This window comes from Balaenoptera physalus (assembly GCF_965194825.1).
Source record: "Balaenoptera physalus genome assembly, chromosome: 4".
NCBI classification, from domain to species: Eukaryota; Metazoa; Chordata; class Mammalia; order Artiodactyla; family Balaenopteridae; genus Balaenoptera; species Balaenoptera physalus.
In genome coordinates, this window is record NC_138891.1 from 86,240,817 (window position 1) to 86,253,732 (window position 12,916).

Sequence of the window (12,916 nt, forward strand, 5' to 3'; positions counted from 1 at the left end):
AAAACAGTTTGGTAAAAAGTATCTAGAATCAAAGCCTACTCCAAGAATAACTGGGAGCATAAAGCTAACATGAATCAATCACCACTTAAACAGGCTGGAATTTAAATCTCAAAGACTTATAGCCTGTTTTTATATTAATTTGTGATGGAAGCTTAAATCCAACATTTGGGAAAATAGTCTGTTGTGCAGGGATATTTGGAGTGAGTGAACTTGGAATTAGTTATTCCTGATATACTGAAACTAATCTGCCACATACCTGAATTTCGTCCCGGTTTTTACTCTTATTTATTTACTGTCTTCAAAAACTCAAGACATCCTTGGGACTTCCCTGGTGGCGCAGTGGGTAAGACTCTGCGCTCCCAATGCAGGGGGCCCAGGTTCGTTCCCTGGTCAGGGAACTAGATCCCATACGCATGCTGCAACTAAGAGTTCGTGTGCCGCAACTAAGGAGCCCGCCCACCTGCTGCTACTAAGACCCGGTGCAACCAAATAAATAAATATTTTTAAAAACCCTCAAGACATCCTTTATAAAGGAATCTAAGTAGTATAAATTAAATCACGTTAAATGGCTGTACCCTCAAGAAGATACCTGATTATAATGTTTTTCTTGGTTTCCTTGACCAAACTTCTGAGCTCATCTAGTTCATCTTTTAGAAACTGTACTGGCAATATCAAAAGTTCTCTATAGGGACTTCCCTGGTGGCGCAGTGGTTAAGAATCCGCCTGCCAATGCAGGGAACACAGGTTCGATCCCTGGTCCTGGAAGATCCCACATGCCACGGAGCAGCTAAGCCCGTGCACCACAACTACTGAGCCTGCGCTCTAGAGCCCACGAGCCACTACTGAGCCTGCGTGCCACAACTACTGAAGCTCTCGCGCCTAGAGCCCCTGCTCCGCAACAAGAGAAGCCACCACAATGAGAAGCCCGCACACCACAACGGAGAATAACCCCTGCTCGCTGCAACTAGAGAGAGCCCCTGCACAGCAATGAAGACCCAATGCAGCCATAAATAAATAAATAAATTTATTTAAAAAAAAAAAAAGTTCTCTATAAAGATTTGAACAATCTTAAATCCTATTTGTCACTAGTAATCTCTATACTAAAGTGAAATAAAACTATACTAAAAACAGGTACAAGTATAACTGCTTATGCAGGTGAAATTTGAATACACAACTTGAAATAATCAGTATATAGAACAGTAAAATCTGGTAAGATGAGGGCTTTCTTATAGCAGTCTAAAAGCAGTTTAATGACTTTCTTTATCCTTACCATCTTCCAATGTGAGAAAGTTATCTGCTTTTCGCTGATGTAAATGTTGAAAATTGTTTTTGCGAATTTATTGAACACCTACTATTCTAAGCTTTAGGGATATGTCAATGAACTAGGCAGATAAGAATCATAGTCTCTTTAAAGGGAAGTAAAATTCTAATTAATTTACATAGAATTCATGTCTAAGTAGAGGCCAGCTTCTTTACTAAAATAACCAGAGCCTCCAAGGACCTTGACTTTACCTTAACTTTGGAAGGAACTTGGTGGAGAGGAATATTCCCTGTGCTGACTTGCTTTCTTTAACGTTAGTTTGAGTATAAACAAAAAGCCTAATTCCCATAGAAGAGCTGAGACTAAAAATATGAAAGGGAGTGCAAAAGGGATACAAATTCAGAATTTATACAACAGAAACCATCTAAGTTACATTTTGTAGAGTTTCTGCTTGTCCCCCAATTCTCAGCCTATACCATTCTAAACTGCCTTGAGGAAGCTACAATTTAGAAACAGCAAACTAGCTCAACTGGCATCTTAGCTGGAGATTATACTATTAGCCAAATTAAGAATGACCTTCCACAAAATTTGACCTTTTGCATCAAAATCCAAAGAAAACTTCTACCTCCCTAGGTCTTCCTTCATCATTGGTTTCTCTTCTCTAACAAATTTGTTCTGATGACAGACACTAGGAAAGACCACCTATTAGGGACTTGATTCAATTCATTTGTTTTACATATAAGTAAATCTACATGACCTTTGTTCATACTGTGCAGGTTTCATCAGACGTCTTATTTAGTTGGTTATAGTTGAAACACTGATAACTCTTGCAATTTTTTAAAAATTAATTTTCTTTTTTGTCTGCGTTGGGTCTTCGTTGCAGTGCGCGGGCTTCTCAACAAGCTTCTCTTGTTGCGGAGCCAGTGCTCTTTGCGTGTGGGCTTCAGTAGTTGTGGCTCGCAGGCTCTAGAGCGCAGCCTCAGTAGTTGTGGCGCATGGGCTTAGTTGCTCCGTGGTATGTGGGATCTTCCCGGACCAGGGCTTGAACCCGTGTCCCCTGCATTGGCAGGTGGATTCTTAACCACTGAGCCACCAGGGAAGCCCACTCCTGCAATTTTAACTGCAACTACTGCATACTAAAAGCTTCCCCTTCTCTTGCAAAACCCTCTTTCCCTACATGAGATTGTCTAGTGTCTCTTCACTCCAAATTGAAATCCAGCTAGTAATATGTAACCTGGGACAAATTTAGAGCATGGTTCCTGGATTATTGCCAGTCCTTAAAGTTATTTTTTTAAAAAAATGTTCTGGTAACTTAGATAAGGTCAAAGAATGTACCCACAATGGTTCAGGCACTGACGATACAACAGTGAAAAAGATAGGCATAGACCTGCCCTGGTGATCTTAACAGGTAGGGAACAAACATTACATTATTTCAATTGCCATGAGGTACTGTGTTGGAGTGGTAGGTGTAATACATTTTACAGAATTTTGGAGAAAACATTTCAGTCAATTTTTACTTTGGTTCTCAATACAAAATGAATAATTGTTAATGTTCTTTTTATACCTAAGAGTGGGGGGAAAAAGAGAGATCAATGATCACTGTAAAACTTTGGAATTGAAAAGCCCAAGTTATCTCAACATTTCAGTACAGAACCAACTAAGTTTAATAAAAGCTAGACACAAGTATCAGGAGCATACTGTCAGCACTCACCAGCTAGATAATGGGAAACTAACCCATTCACAGTGATCACAGAGGAGAGAGATTAATTTAGTAAAAGCTATAGTTTATACAAAATACGAAGTTCCTTTGAAACTGAATGAACTAATGGAAGAGATAAAGTGGTGATATACCACATTCGTGGATGTGAAGAATATAAAATGCCTGTAAAAATGTCTGAAAGAGTGAAGTTTAAAAAAATTCTAATAGGCATGTCCTCCAGGAAAGTTACAAAAATCATAAAGTTTTAAAAATATGGTCAGATTTAACATTTACAAATAAGTGTATTAGAAAGGGGACTGCAAAATTTTGCATTAACACAGTTTTTCTGTCTAAAGAGCTCATACCTAAGAAAAACATTGAGATCTTTTGATGGTGAAAGGACATAATTCACAAAGGAAATACAATTAATGGAAAAGGAAACTCTAATAAGGCACCTTACAGAAGTATGGCCTTATTTTTACCTAAATGATGAGAATTTGAAAATACGTGCATCCTCAGGGCCTAACCCCACTGTCTGGCATTGAATTCATTCATTACTATCACACTTATTGAAAGATTACCATGTGGCAGGCACTTTGATCGAGATGCTCTCACTGAATTCACACAACAGTCTTTTGTGGTAGGAACTTTCATTAGCTCCATTTTACAGTTTCAGAAACAGGCTTAGAGAAGGTAACTTTCTCAAGGTCACAATTAGTTAAGGGGCTGAGCTGTATAATAATGTTCACAATAAATATGATATCTCAGTATTACCCAGCTTTTAAAAACTAACAATATGATTGAAGTGGAAGAAGGCAAGGTATAAAATTGTACACAACAAAGAATAGATGGGACAAATAGAAAATGGCAAGATGGAAACTTCAAATACAACCATATTGATCCTTACATTGAATGTAAATAGTCTAAACACACCAATTAAAAGGCGGAGATTTTTCATACTGAATTAAACAAAACAACATGCTACCTATAAGAAACCCACTTTAAATACAAGTGAACCAGAAGAGGGGTGGAAAAGATATACCATGTAAACACAAATGAAAGGGAAGTTGGAGTGGCTAAATTAATACCAAAGTAGATTTTGGAACAAAATATATTTCCAGGGATATTATGATAAAGGAATCCACCAAGAGAATATAATCTTAAATGAATGTGAACCTAATAATAAGAGAAAACTGACAAGAGAAATAGACAAATCTTCTGCTATAGAGATTTTGAACTCTTGGTAAATGATATGTCACAATATATTAAAGAGGATTGATACTATGCAAACCACATCCTTTAACCACCCCAGAACTAAACAAGAAATCAATAAATCTGGAAAATCCCCCAAATATTTGGAAATTAAGCAACATTCTTCTAAATACTCATGTGTCTAAAAAGGAATTGCAAGAGAAGTTAGAAAAAAATTGAATAGAAGGAAACTGAAAACAATATGTCAAAGCTGTAGGATTAAATGCTTAAAAGATAATTTATAGGGGCTTCCCTGGTGGTGCAGTGGTTGAGAATCTCCCTGCCAATGCAGGGGACATGGGTTTGAGCCCTGGTCTGGGAAGATCCTACATGCCGTGGAGCAACTAGGCCCGTGAGCCACAACTACTGAGCCAGCACGTCTGGAGCCTGTGCTCCTCAACAAGAGAGGCCACGACAGTGAGAGGCCTGTGTACCACGATGAAGAGCGGCCCCCACTCGCCACAACTGGAGAAAGCCCTCGCACAGAAACGAAGACCCAACACAGCCCAAAATTAATTAATTAATTAATTTAATTTTAAAAAGTCAAAAAAAAGAAGAAACTACCATTTAAAAAAAAAAAAGATAATTTATAGCATTAAATGTGTATATGAGATCTTTTTTTTTTCCCTTAAAGTATAGTTGATTTAGAATATTGTGTTTCAGGTGCACAGCAAAGTAATTCAGTTATTTATTTATTTCAGATTATTTTCTATTATAGTTTATTACAAGATATTGAATCTAGTTACCTGTGCTATACGGTAAATATTTGTTGCTTGTATATGAGATCTTGAATCAAAGATCTAAGGTTTTACCTTAAGAAACTAGAAAAAGAAGAGCCAATTAAACCTAAAGTAGGCTGCAGGAAGGAAATAATAAAGAGCAGAAAGCCATCAAATTGAAAACAGTAAGAGTAGAAAAATTAAATGAAAATAAAAGGTACTTCTTTGAAAAACTAAAATTGATAGACCTCTCCTCTAGCCAGACTGACCACTCCCCCCGACCCCCTACACAGAAGACACAAATTACCAACATCAGCAAAGAAAGAGAGGACATCACTACAGAACTTACAATAAAAAGAAGATAATAAAGGAATATTGCAAACCACTTTATTCAATAAATTCAACAAATAACATGGACAAATTTTTTGAAAGGCACAAGTCACTCAGGTCACCCAAAAAGAAATAGAGTTTGGCAGTTCTTCAAAAGGTTGAACATATGACTCAGCAGTTCCACTCTTAGGTATGTAAGTATATAATTTCAAGAGAAATTAAAACATATCCACACAAAAACTTGTACATGAGTGTTCATAGCAGTGTTATTCATAGTAGCCAAAGAGTGGATGCAACTCAAATGTTCATTAACTGATGAATGGATAAACAAAATGTTTCACATGCGTATAATGGAATATTATTCAACCATAATGGGTGAATTGTAAGGTATGTGAATTATATCTCAATAAAGCTGATACCAAAAAAAAAAAGTCAAATATTAGAAAAAAATAAAGAATAGGTTACTTGAATAGCCTTATATGTATGAAAGAAACTGAATTTGTAGTCAAAATCCTTCCTGGAAAGAAAATTTCAGGCCCAGATGGCTTCTCTTGTGAATTCTAAAAAATATTTAAGGAAGAAATAATACCAATTCTACACTCTTCAAGAAATAGTAGAAAAAAGAATATTGCTTAACTCATGTTATGAGGACAGCATTCTACTAGTACCAAAACCAGACAAAGACATTACAAGAAAACAGTAGACCAATATCCCTCATGATTATCTCAGTAGATGCAGAAAAATTCAGTACTCATTCATGATAAAAACTTTCAATGACAAAGGAATAAAAAGGAAATTAACTTGGAAAGGGTATCTGTAAAAACCCTACAGCTGCCATCATACTTAATAGTGAAAAACGGGATGTTTTATGTGTAAGATTGTGAAAAAGGCAAGGATGACTGCTCTCACCACTTCTATACAATATTGCCCTGGAAGCCCTAGCCAGTCCAGTAAGACAAGAAAAAGAAACAATAAGCCTGTAGGTAGATTGGATAGAAAGAAAGAAAATTTATTTGCAGATAATATGATGTAGTAGAAAATGCTAAGATAACATAAAAAAAAAAAAAAAAACTACTAGGACTAATAAGTGAGTGTAACAAGTCCACAAGATACAAATATCAATCGTATATCCAGCTATTAAAATTAGAAATTTAAATTAATATAGCATAAACATATGCGATATTTAGAGATAAATTTAGCAAAATACATGCAAGACCTGTTTACAGAAAGCTATAAAACACTCCTCAGAGAAAAATTTAAAAGACCCAAATAAATGGAGAGAGAGAACACATTCATGAATCCAAAGACTCAATATTAAGTTGTAATTTCTTCCCAAATAGAATTATAAATCCCACTCAAAATTTTAGCAGGCTTTTTTTTATCTTCTTAACTTGACAAGCTTAAGTCTATGTGGAAATGCGAAAGACCTAGAACAGTTAAGACAATTTTTTTAAGAACAAGAAAATTGGAGGACTTACATACACTACCTGACTTCAAGACTTATAAAGCTGCAGTGAATTAAAAAAAAAAAGCTGCAGTGATTAAAACAGTATGGTATTGGTGTCAAGATCAACAAATAGATCAATGGAACAGAATAGAGTCCAGAAATAACAACCACACATACATGGTCAACTGATTTTTGCCCAAGGTACAAAGACATCTCAGTGGAAGAAGGATGGTCTTTACAGTTGGTGCTTGAGTACTTCCCTGGTGGTCCAGTGGTTAGGACTGCTGTTTCCATTGCAGGGGGGCACGGGTTGTGTTCAATACCTGGTTGGGGAAGTTCCACGTGCCACGCTGTGCGGCCAGAAAGAAAAACAAACAAACTAAAAAACCACAATTGGTGCTTGAAAACTGGACTTCCCAATACAAAAATATAATCCTTATTCCCAATACAAAAGAATTTTTCATCCATAGTTCTGCGATATACACCAATTAATTTAAAATGCACCATGGATCTAAATATAAAACATGAAACTATAATACTTCTAGAAGAAAAATAGAAAAATCTGTGTGACTTTGTGTTAGTCAAAGATTTCTTAGATATGACCCCATAAGCATAATTCATAAAAGACATAATTGATAAATTGGACTGAAAATTAAGAACAGCTATTTGAAAAACACAGTTAAGAGAATGAAAAGACAACCCAGAACTGGTAGAATATATTGTATATCACACATCTGATAAAGGCTATGTAGCCTGGAAGATACCTTAAGAAAGCGATCTTGGTTTTGTCCCCCTCCCCCCAGGATACAGACTAGGTGAAAATATTTGCACAACATATATCTGAGAAAGAACTTTTATCCAGAGGGTACAAAGAGCTTTTACAACTCAATAACTAGACAAGCATCCTGCTTTTAAAATGGGCTAAAGATTTGAACACTTTACCAAAGAAGATGTGCACCTGTCCAATAAACATGGAACATATGCTCAACACCAGTAGTAATTAGTGAAGTGCAAATTAAAATCACGAGAGACCACTTCACACTCACCATAGGGCTACAATGAAAAGGACTGACCATGTCAAGGGTTGGCGATGTGGAGTACCTGGAATCCGCATAGATTTCTGTTGAAAATGCGAAATACTACAACCATCCTGGAAAACAACTGACCGTTCGCTTGTACCGCTGCCATTCATTTCTGAAAACTTCTAAAAAGAACACGCAAGCTTGGAGCCTCTCTAGCCCTGCACGCATCTGGGGAAGGGGCCCAGAGTGAGCCCCGCACGGGCCTGGCATCCTGCAACACAGGGCGCCCGGATGTTGGGTAGAAGAAGGGCGCGCGTACCCCCCATTCTCGTGCCCCACCTGGCTCCGCACGCAGGGGTCCCCCGCGAGGAGGCACACTCTGCGCGGGCCCCTCCTCTGGGAGAAGAGAGGTGTTGGGTAGAGCAGAGCCCAGAGAACCCCTCCGTCCCCCAGTCTTTCATCCCCAGGAACAGGAAAAAAGAGATGGCAGGAAATGAAACTGGGGAGGCAAGCAAGGGGCTTGTAAGTGGTGCAAAGAGTCTTTTAGAGCCATTGAAGGATCTTAAGTATGTGGGTGAAAATCAGATTTACTCCAGCGGTGTGAAAAATGGACTTGGCCTAGAGGCAGGGAGACCAGTTTCACTTGGCCACCATATTTTATTATCAGTGTAGGCACTATAAGCACATGTCAGCTAGCGGGGAATTGGACTGGTGCGATATTCTGATGTCATCCTCTCATCTAGAGCAGTAAACCAACGTTGACTAGGCAAAGTCAATGAAGAGATCTATGATTGGGACTTGGGCTTCAGTCAGGAATGAGGATTAAAATAAAAAGCGAACATTCAGACCTTTCTGTTGTTGTTGTTTTTAATTTTTTATTGAAGTATGGCTGATTTACAATGTTTCAGGGGTACAGCAAAGTGATTAAGATTCTTTTCCATTATAGGTTATTACAAGATATTAAATATGGTTCCCTGTGGTATACAGTAGGTCCTCGTTTTTTATATAGTTTGTATCTGTTAATCCCAAATTCCCAATTTACCACCCCCACCTTTTATCAAATAGAAATTTATCTTATTTAACATTTCTACACTGTGCCAGAAAGGTATTCATGTATGTTTTCAATGGTGGTCCAAAGAAACTCTTAATAACTGTTTTCTGAACTGTCAAAACTATTTGTGTTATTTTACTTTAGGCTCGATGCATTGCACTTGCTTAGAAAATCATACATACCCGAGATATGATGTTTATTAACCAGAATAATTTTTAACCAGAATACCTTATATTCTGATCACAATGGAAATTATTTCCTACAGCTGGACATACTAATACTATACAATTTCAGGCGCTATATTAGCATTACTATTAGGCTCTGAATCCTAGGGTCTTTCTTATCTGCAGCTTTGATTTGGGTATGCTAAATGCATTCAGAGGCTAGAACTTTATATGCTGAGATACAAGAGTTAAAGAAAATTTCCAGGCTGTTTATCATGCCATAGTTTACAAGTAACACTAAAGGCCTTCTGTTTCATCATAGCTTTTAAACTGCTGTACAAACATAAGGTGTGGTTACTGTTTAACTTTACACCTTTTCCCAATACAAGGTCAGCTTCCTCTGTACACAGGCTCAAGTAATTCCCACTATGCCATGCCCTGTGTGCACCTTCTGGAAGTTGCCTGGTCTAGCCCCTGGACATGTAAGATCTGGGACATTTCCGAACCTGGTGGTGGAAGCTCTTGGAAATCTTTCACCACCACTAGGTGGAGGACACCTGTTTCAGGGGAGGAGGGGTTATGAAATAGGAAGTAAAACCAGGAAAAGGGAGTTGTGACCACGGTTCCAGGGCCTCAAACCCATCTTGGAATTAGCAGACCCTCAGGTCTCCATGCCATCACCCGCAGCTCTGTACCTCCCAGATCTAGGTCTATAAGAACCCAAGCTTGAAGTTCCAAATCCCATCCCCGAACGTCACATATTCGCTTCCCCCAGCTAGGAGGCCCCCAGGACATTTCTGAACACTGTCATCTCCAGTTCGCAGGAATCCGCCTTTGTGGCAAATGAAAAATGACAGATGACCACAGCCAACAAATTTGAGCAGCGTCAGGTCGGCAACGATCTTCCAGTGAAATGGCAGCCGGAGACGTCTGCATTCTCTTTTCTCTTCACCACCTCCTGTGTTACAGAGGCATCAACCCGCCTTCCTGCCCTCTAGGCTAAGAGGATCTCTCTAATCGTTTCTGAAAGCCTTCCGTGCCCTCCTCCTTTCCAGTTTTTCCACTTCCAAACTCCTACCGAAGACGTGTAAAGCAGAACAGAGACCATGATACAAAGAAGTTTCTTAAAACACCTCCTTTTCTGGGTTCTCAAGGCGTCCCCTTTAAGGAACCAGGCCCACCTCTTTCCCATTCACCTACTGGCTTTCCGTCCTGCCCATCACTCTACCTTTAAGAATATTTCCTGTTCCTTCAACCTAACTTGCACACCTCCGCCCCCCGACCCTCCTCATTGGGCCGCCAGAGGCCCGTTCACTCTTCACTTTTCCCTCCACCTCCTCCCGCCCTCTAGCCGAGCGCAACGGCGTCTCGGGTTCTGATCGGCTACCACGGCAGCCTCCCCGGGATCGGATTGGTGCCATGAGTGGCAGAGGCGGGACCGCGGTGCACCCAGGATAGGCTGTTCGCGAGCCGAGCGGCGGCCGCGGGAGGGGCGGGGGGAGGGGCCGGGAGGGGCGGGGGGAGGGGGGCTGGGAAAGTTGAGGCCGCGCTGCCGCCGGGTCTCCGGCCTTGAAGGCTCGGGCTCGCAGCTGCGGCAGTGGCCGCAGGAAGAGGCGGCGGGGGCGGGGGGAGAGGAGGGCCTGGGCCCGCGCTCCCCCAGCCCCAGAGGAGCAGGCGGCGGCCGCAGACTGAGAGATTCGCCCGGGCGGTCGGACAACCCTGCGGAACCCGCTTGGGATCATGACCCAGGCTGGGGTCGCCGCCGCCGCCGCCGCCGCGGCCGAGACCACGCAGCCCCGGGGTGAGTGACTGTTGGAGGGGGCCGCTGACAGCCGGGGCGGGGGGCGGGGGCCGGGGCTGCGGGGGCGGCTCCGGGGGGCGGCTCCGGGCTCTGCTCCACCCACCCCTTCCCCGCTCCCGGAGGCGAGGGCTGTGCAAAGTGTGTCTTCCTCCTGGGGACCCCTGCGTGCGGAGCCTAGTGGGGCGCGAGCGCCGAAGGTGCGCGCACCCCTCTTCTCCCCGACCTCCCGGCGCCCCGCGTCGCCTGGTGCCAGGCCCGTGGGGGGCTCGCGCTGCGTCCCGACCCCCGACATGCGCGCGGGGCGAGAAGGGCTCCACGCTGCCCCGGGTGCATAAAGAGCTGGGCATTCAGGTTCATACCGGATGGCCTTTGCCCGCCTTCTTCACCTTTTCCTGTTTCCTTCATTCCCTCTTCTTTCCTTGCCCTCCGAATTTCCTTCGGACCCACTGGTCAGACTCCTGTGACTTGCTTTTTAACTCTGACACCTATGTCGGAGAGTTAGGCTTGCGTCTTCTTTTTAGAAGCCTTTCTTTTCCTTTCTGAATAGGAACGATTCTCCCATACCCGCTGTCCCCTTCCCCCTCCCCCCACTACGGTTACAGTGGGATATGGTCCTTTGAATTTATTAACTTTATCTGGAAATAAGAGAATGCATAAACCTATATGTGGGATCCCAGCTAAAGACTTCCAGCTTACGTTCTCATGCTGTTTTTACTATTAAGTAGATATATTGACCTAACACCACACAAAACTAGACAGTTGTGGCTAACTTAAGTTTGCGGGAAAAAGACAGTTGCTTACTTATCAAAGTACGGGTTTCTTGAATAAACCCTTCCGCGAGTAACATGGATTCTGATGCATATTTGTACCTTTGCTTTTTCTTAAAAAGCAATCAAGCAAACCAGCAAACCTGCTTTTTGAAGGATCAACAGGCTGTCATGCACTCTAATCACTTTGATGACTTTTTCCTCCTACACAGGATGCGTGTTTAATGTAGTACAGAGTTGCTGTATGGGATACATTTGGTGTTTCCCTTTATTTGCGAAGTACTTTAAAAGTAATTGTTACAAAATAAGCAAAGTACTTTGTAATCATTGCACTTCTGAAACCAGGAAAAGTATCCTGTCTCAGGAACAGTGTAAAGAAGAACTTAATCTCACGTTTTGCTCTAATCTAAGCAGTATGACTTTTTTTATACATAGGTATTACATTCTCTCTATATTTAAAAAAGAAGTTTTATAAAATCCAGACATGCATGCAGCCTAGAACATTCTTTGGAATAAAAGCACCTCATTGCAGGGATTCAAGGGCAGCATAGGATTGAAATGCTATAAATAAAATTCCATGAATTTTATTTCATGGAAATAAAATTCTAAAGTTGCAGACTGTGCAGTCAGTGAAATAGGCAGGTAAGAGAAATTGATCTGCTGTTTTCCTATTTTCAGACCTTAGCATTGTCAACAAGGGAAAAGAAACAAGAAAACTGAGAATGTTTAACTCAAGTTAGGAGATAAGCTTCCACAGGCAGTCAGCTCAAAATTGTTGCTTATAAACAGAGACTGAATCAAGCTTGGGTCTTAACCATATCTTTCATGTCTTACCTTTTTATCCTCTAACCCAGTGGTTCTCAGTCTGGACTATACAGTAGAATCATCTTATGTACTTTTACATTTTAATGCCCAGACTGCTTGCCCCAGAGAGTCTCTTACTTTTGATGTGGGGTTAACCTCAGCTGTAGGTGTATTTTTTAAAGCTCCCCAGGTGTTTCTATTCAGCAGTCAGGGTTGAGAACTACTATGTGTCTAGAACAATGTCCAATCTACTAGGCTTGCGTTCCAGGCTCTTCTAAATTAGGCCTTCACCCATGTGTCCAGCTTTCCCCCCACTACTTCCCAACATGAGCCTCCTTGTGGTCCCACAGATATGCAGTTCAGATCCCTGCTTTTGTTAATGACATTGGTCTTTCTCAGCATATCGATGCCCCTCCCTGTGCTCCCTCTCCCCAGTGACAGCAGTTCTAACCCTAAACTTTAATGAAGGTTTTCCTGGACAGCTCTTTCTCTTTAGTGATTGGCTCCCTTTGAAATTTTAATCCACATATTGTTTAAAAGACTCCCTTTGTGGTTACATCATGTGGTAGTTTAACTTTCTTTTTCTTTAATAAACTTATT

The 12,916-nt window shown here is 41.0% G+C and overlaps 1 protein-coding gene across 3 annotated transcripts in view; it reads left to right on the forward strand.

Annotated features, from left to right (window-relative positions):
* Nucleotides 1-10,469: 10,469 nt before the first annotated feature.
* The window catches only part of USF3 (upstream transcription factor family member 3), a 49,296-nt gene continuing 46,849 nt past the window's right edge, over nucleotides 10,470-12,916 (forward strand). For all 3 annotated transcript variants that reach the window (XM_082460115.1, XM_082460114.1, XM_082460116.1), the window contains exon 1: nucleotides 10,470-10,745. The gene's annotated coding sequence lies outside the window, so the exon portion shown is untranslated. The remainder of the gene's footprint in view (nucleotides 10,746-12,916) is intronic.